The sequence below is a fragment of the Nymphalis io genome, chromosome 25 (assembly GCF_905147045.1).
Source record: "Nymphalis io chromosome 25, ilAglIoxx1.1, whole genome shotgun sequence".
Lineage (NCBI taxonomy): Eukaryota > Metazoa > Arthropoda > Insecta > Lepidoptera > Nymphalidae > Nymphalis > Nymphalis io.
In genome coordinates, this window is record NC_065912.1 from 715,685 (window position 1) to 722,257 (window position 6,573).

General features: G+C 29.6%; 1 protein-coding gene across 1 annotated transcript in view; it reads right to left on the reverse strand.

The window, feature by feature from the left end:
- Nucleotides 1-2,309, reverse strand: part of LOC126778093 (aminopeptidase N-like) — a 37,344-nt gene extending 35,035 nt beyond the window's left edge. Inside the window, exon 1 of the mRNA XM_050501465.1 lies at nt 2,279-2,309. The gene's annotated coding sequence lies outside the window, so the exon portion shown is untranslated. The remainder of the gene's footprint in view (nt 1-2,278) is intronic.
- Nucleotides 2,310-6,573: the final 4,264 nt, after the last annotated feature.

Here is a 6,573-nt window from a genome sequence, read left to right on the forward strand (position 1 = left end):
AAACTACGAAGTCTGCCTAATGTTTTTTTTGTTTTGACTAATTACTATTGATCTGTTATAAATGTATGTAATATAGATAATTTTAAAATGTTTATCCGCCCTAGTATCGTTTGTAATCGTTTGTATAGTAATGTATGACTTTAATGGCTTACGCGGCACACGTCAAATAAAGCTCCTGATCGGCGTGATATTTCTTTCGACACCTTTAACATATATCGTCATATTTCAGCGAATTACAAAAAACCTTTAATGAATTATACACGTCGTTCTTTTTCGTCGTCGTCGTCTTCTTTTTCATGAATCACTCAAACATTGGTGAAAACCGTACGAAAATCCATTCGGTAGTTTTTGAGTTTATCGCGGCCAGACAGACACGACGGAGGACTTTGTTTTATAATATATAGGAATACCTATTCGTTAAATGTTTGTATATATAAAAGATTTTTATATTGAATCGTGCGCGAAAAGCTACGCTTAGTTACTTGTATACGATTTCGAAGTTTTAATAAATTATTCAAAAGAAACGATTTCCAGCTAGAGTTCATCGCTCTAATACATAATTAAATAGATAGGCAATTTAACGAGGCGTTTATTTTATTTATTTATTTTAAAGCATATAGCCGTGCGCTGCGGGTTTGTTTGCGTTAAATATGTATTGTAACATGGTATCACATAGAATCCTTAAATTTGATAATATGTACTGAAGCGAACTAGTGTTACTGAGTATAATCTGTACCCTTACGCTTTCATGGCTAGAACACTGAACCAATTTTGATAAAATTTCGTATAAATCTTGAACCAGAAGGATACTTTTTATGTGTAACATCTTCCCTCCCTCATCAAATCGCGGGCGAAGCCCCAGTTGAAACCTAGTTACCTATGTGCCTTATATAACGGTAAACAAATATATACGTCAACTTCATATTTGTTAAAATTATAGCCTCAACCGATTTTGATGAAATACAGACTAAACGGTATCTTGGAGTACTTCCTAAAATAATGAAATGATTTACATTTGATTTTAGCCGTTTAGAAGATTACCGGAACAAACAGACAAAAATAGAATAGCCAAAATAACTTTAAAAAAAAGATGTTTTGAAATCAAAGACAAACAATTCATTTCTTTTATAATAATAATATATGACATTTTTATTTATGATTATTTTAATATATTTAAATAACGGGTGTCTATGGATGAGTACATCATTTGATATAAGTATATATCAAAATAAGTCTGGTTTAGTGAAGAATAAGACAGACAAAATATATTTACTATATCGTTAGAGACTATATTGTAATATATATATATATATATATATATATATACATCTGTATTTACGATATAATAGTTTTAATTGATTTAATTTAAACTAAAATATATATCATATTAATAAATCAATTGATTATTTTTTTTTATTTTATCCTTATTTTTTTTAACTGTACTACTGTTTTTAAACGACACATAAATCAATTATTAAAAAAAAAAACTTATAAAAATCAAGCCTATTATTTGTACACACAAAAACTAATTCCATTAAGTACTTATATATATTATACTCTGTTGTTCTGACTCAAATCAATCGTTTGGAGTGGGCCTTCCAATACCAGTAAATACTTAATTGATTGAAGTAGGCTTTTTAAAGCACCTTTTATTTTACTTTAGAGGCTTATATTAAATATATACCGATACGGAATATAGGTTCTTACGATAAGAACCGTCAAGAAAAACAGCAGTTACTCTTTAATTATTAAACCAAGATCGAAATGATGTAAAAGTAATAAGATTTGTCGCGCACTTACAAAGAGGTGAGGTTAAAATAAAACTTGTAGCAGTCTCACCGATCACTCAATTTATAGAAAGTTTTACGAACAATATTCGAGAAATATCAAATGACAGTCTAGTAAAGATTATTTCTGATTTACTTCAAATACTGTATGGTAAATGTAGGTATGGATCTGGGGAATTACCCTAACAGAATACATTTTAAATCATCCAAATCGGTCTAGCCCGTTTTAAATATTTATCAATATAGATTAAAAAAGACGTGTCGAAAAAAAATCTATTTACTAATGTTTTTGAAATAGGAAGTTAAAAATATAATATGAATCATAACTTCGAAAACAATCACCGATATCCGTATCTTTATTTAACTAATATTATATAATGATATTAAATGTTTTATAATTAATCAAAATAAATAAAGAAATTACTATATTTTAATAAATACATGATGAAATAGTAATAAAATTACGTGATTAAATACGTCTTATAACTTACTTGTGACGTCGGATGACGTTCTCCTCGAACGACACTCAAACACCGACTGAATGTTTTATTTTATGTAATACAAAATACTTGCCGAAAGAATTGTTCATACGTTCACTTTATATTCTTACGACGTTACGAACCCGATAAGATTTTAAACTATGCAAAAATGTTTCATAAACATGACTTTTTTTTTCTTTTCTCCTATGACGTATATACGCTAGTTGGGCGCGAAATATTCTGCCAATGTCACGTATATTAGAGAAGACACGTAGGAAATTAATTGGCTCCAAATTTTAAACTTTGTCTTGATGACCAGCCCCATGATTTTTCTCGCAATTAATTTATATTACCCTATAAAATAACATGTATGTAAATTTTTAAGTTGTTATAACGTTGGTTCGTTTGAAGACATTATTTTTATAAGTAAGATTACTTTGCTTGTTTAATTTAAAAAAAAAGTATTTGATTTGGCGCTCAACTAGCTATTTATGCTAATTAATTTAGTGGAAAATAACGCCATAAAAATAGCTTTTCGTATAAAATATTATATAATAAGTTAATAAGTCGTTACCGATTCGTCGTTAGCTAGATTTAATGGCTTAACATGCCGTATCGTGTAAATGGGGTTAAGTGATAGTTTCATTCCAACGTCGGAACGAGTATAGTTCTGTTGTCTGAGGACTATTCGTCGATACTTAACAACATAATAAAGTTGTATTTATTTGATTTGATAGCCTTCTTTAAAGTTTCATATATATTTACAAACTTGTAAGTAAGAAGTAGTAACACCTGTAAATATCCCACTGCTGGGCTAAGGCCTCCTCTCGTATTGAGGAGCTCATTCACCGCGCTGCTTCAATGGGGGTTGGTACACATGTGGCAGAATTTTCTCAAGCAGGTAACCTTACGGTGTTTTCCTTCATCGCCTTCATTTATGTGCATGATATTTCATACAAATTATGCACTTGAAAACTCTATATTTACTTTTACTTTAAATCATAGTAATTTGAAAATATATTTTCCTATTAGGCTTGACACAGGTTTTTTTATACTTAATAGGTTCTTTGTCCTATTGGATACCGTAATGTATAAAAATTAGTAAATATCATTTCATTTAACAATTTTGTTTTTATTATGCAAATATTCGCGGATACACTCTAAAGTAGACAAGAATAGTGCAATGAACTCTACTATTGGTATATAAAAACTAACAAATTAAAACAATTATATAAGTCGGTTATTGCTACTAAAACAAGTTGCTAAGAAACATGGCGAGTCGGTTTTCAACACCAGTGTTCCGTACAATATTAAATTAATAAATATTAAACAGGCACAAGGGACATAACATCTTAGTTCCCAAGGTTGGTGGCGCATTGGTGATGTAAGCGATGGTTAACATTTCTTACAATGCACATGTCTATGGGCGTTGGTGATCACTTACCGTCAGGTGGCCCATATGTTCGTCCGCCTTCCTATTCTATAAAAAAATATTAATAAAGAATAATCTGTTTAATGAGCGTAACAGTTATTAAATTGGCGTAAGTAATGCTGTGCACTTATATAACAACAGGCTCCTTATCGTAATCGGTGAAAATTTTAAGAGTAAACAAAAAAATCCGAAATGGCCCAATGATTAGAATGCGTGAATCTTAACCTATAATCGTGGGTTCAACCCGGGCAAGCACCACTGAATTTTCATGTGCTTAATTTGTGTTTATGATACATCTCATGCTTGGCGGTGAAGGGAAACATCGTGAGGAAACCTACACGTGTCTAATTTCAATGATTTACGTGAAATTTACGTGTAGCAGTATTTACTGCTACATGTGTATTCCAGTAATCCGCATAGGAGGAGCGTGGTGGAATAAGTTCCAAGCCTTTTCCTCAAAAAAAGGAGAGGCCTTACTTACATTCACAGGCTGTAACTTACTTTTTTATACAAATCAAATAATTATTTATTCGAGTAGGCTATCGAATCGTCATGTTACATAGAAACAATGTTACAAGAAACTTAGTAGTTACTCTTTTTCATTCATTTAATTACAGTCACCTAAATATAATTAAATTTATGCATATTCTGCTTCGAAATCAATACTAGCATATGTAGTATGGTCCCATTTGTTTTAAATGTAGAAAGGAGTTACATTAACCGAGTACGGTTTTTACCACATAATGAGAAGATATTATAGATTGTTACAGATAAATCAGTTTGGGAACGTTTTTGCGGCTGTAGTAGTGTAATACATAGTGACTAAAACCGAAATAAACCGGTTTGTACTAGCTATCACGTGCCTCGAACTCTCGCATAAGTAGCGTTAGAAGTGTCATGCCAGTTGGTTAATTTTTTTTTTTCTAATTTGTTGTTGGTATTTGATATTGAAATTGTTATGTTCACAATGAATATGAATGCTTTAATTACATTAGCTGAGAAAAAACTGTAGAGTAATGGAGAAATGTTTGTCTACGTTCTATTGAAGAGGAAACAAATTTCAGGGTACAGACGAGGCTTACGATTTAATACCAGAAAGAATTATCATTAACATAAACGATTTATCGGATAAAATCGAGGACGAGTAGGACTACGAAATGCCTGGAGTTGAATAAAAATATATATAAAGTTCCTCTTTATAAAAAAAAATTATTCATTCATCTGATGACCGTTCACTACTACAATTGCAAAAACGTCTTCAAGCTGATTTGAACTGAATACAGTCGTATTTACAGTTTTTTTTCAGACTTGACTGCCTCGTTGGTAGTAGCTACCTTATAACGCTACAGATGAATTGGGTTCGAATCCAGATCGGGCTAGTATGGAGTCATTGAGTTTCCTGATAAGAAATTCTCAGTACTAACCTAAAAATTAGAAGTTGATTTTTTTAGCACTCTCTCATTGCATTATGTCGGTAATGGAAATGTGCCTTTGTGTGCAGACTTGATAGTACAATATCCCCTGCGCAGTTGAGTCACCGTTTAGAACGGACGCCGGAAATCGGTCAGGAGAACATTCCACTTCCGGAATATAAAACTACACAAATATATGATAGAAGGTCAAAACAAATAAAACGCTCGTTCGATTTCAATGATTTATTAACAAAAATTATCAATTCTATATTATTATCATAATATAATTTTCATTACACTAAATTACATTTTACTTACACAGAAAGAGAAACTCAAAATTTACTTTTCCAATTATAAATCAAATGGACGACAACATAATACTAACAAGTCGAAAAGGCAACGTATTTTTGATTGAAATAAGATTTTAAAAACATTTACTTTTTATTTTTAATCTGTTAAAGCAATCACGCCGACAAACTTACAAAAAGCACTTTTTATATATATAGCAATTGAAAAAAAAAAATTATACTCTGACAGATTATAAATTTCAAATTCGTATCAATCATTGTCATCACAGCGAGATCAGAAGTCAAAATACTTTTAACATAATATTTAAATTTATGAATGGGCAAACGTAAATATATCTGTTGAATTTTATCATAGAAGCAAATACATTAAATAGCATAATTTTTATTAAATATACGTACGTAACATTGTTCATTCAAGTATTCAGCCACACTTTATTCAAGTAGTGTTATACCACTGTTTCATCTTTTACTCAAAAACGTTGATTAAAAAAAAAAAACATTTATATCCGGGTTTTTAACTAAAAATATATAATACATAGTTATTTTTTTTATTTTTTTCAATACACATATTAATCTAGGATTATAATAATATGCACATTACCCTTTTTTAATTCCAAAACATTTCTCTGTACCAAGAAAACAACAATTCTCTTTGTCACATAAAAAGCAAACGTTTGGGAATATCTATGGGTTTTGTTAAAACATAATTTTTACTTTGATGCGTATATTTTCAGTATAACAAAAAAAAAACTTATTCAGGTACAGATACAAATATGCTCTCGCATGTTATGATTATTCTGACCTAGCTTGATTCAACTGACTATTTATTACTGACATTTTATAGCTTTAAATAAAGGTGTCCAATATGTCGCTGTGATAAAATTATCGATACGAAATATTAATCCATTTTTATTATTAGTATAGTAACTGAAGCGTTTGGAAATTGAAAATAAATATAATTTATGAAAGAGTTATTTCTTGAATCACAACTTTTATTTTGAATTATTATTACATATTGTTCAGTAAATATATATAATATTTGATAATTAACTTCAAGTCATAAAACATAATTTTTTTTTATTAATTTTTATTTAAATATAAAATCAATTTTATTTATATTAATTGATGTATAAAATAATAATATACTTCATATTA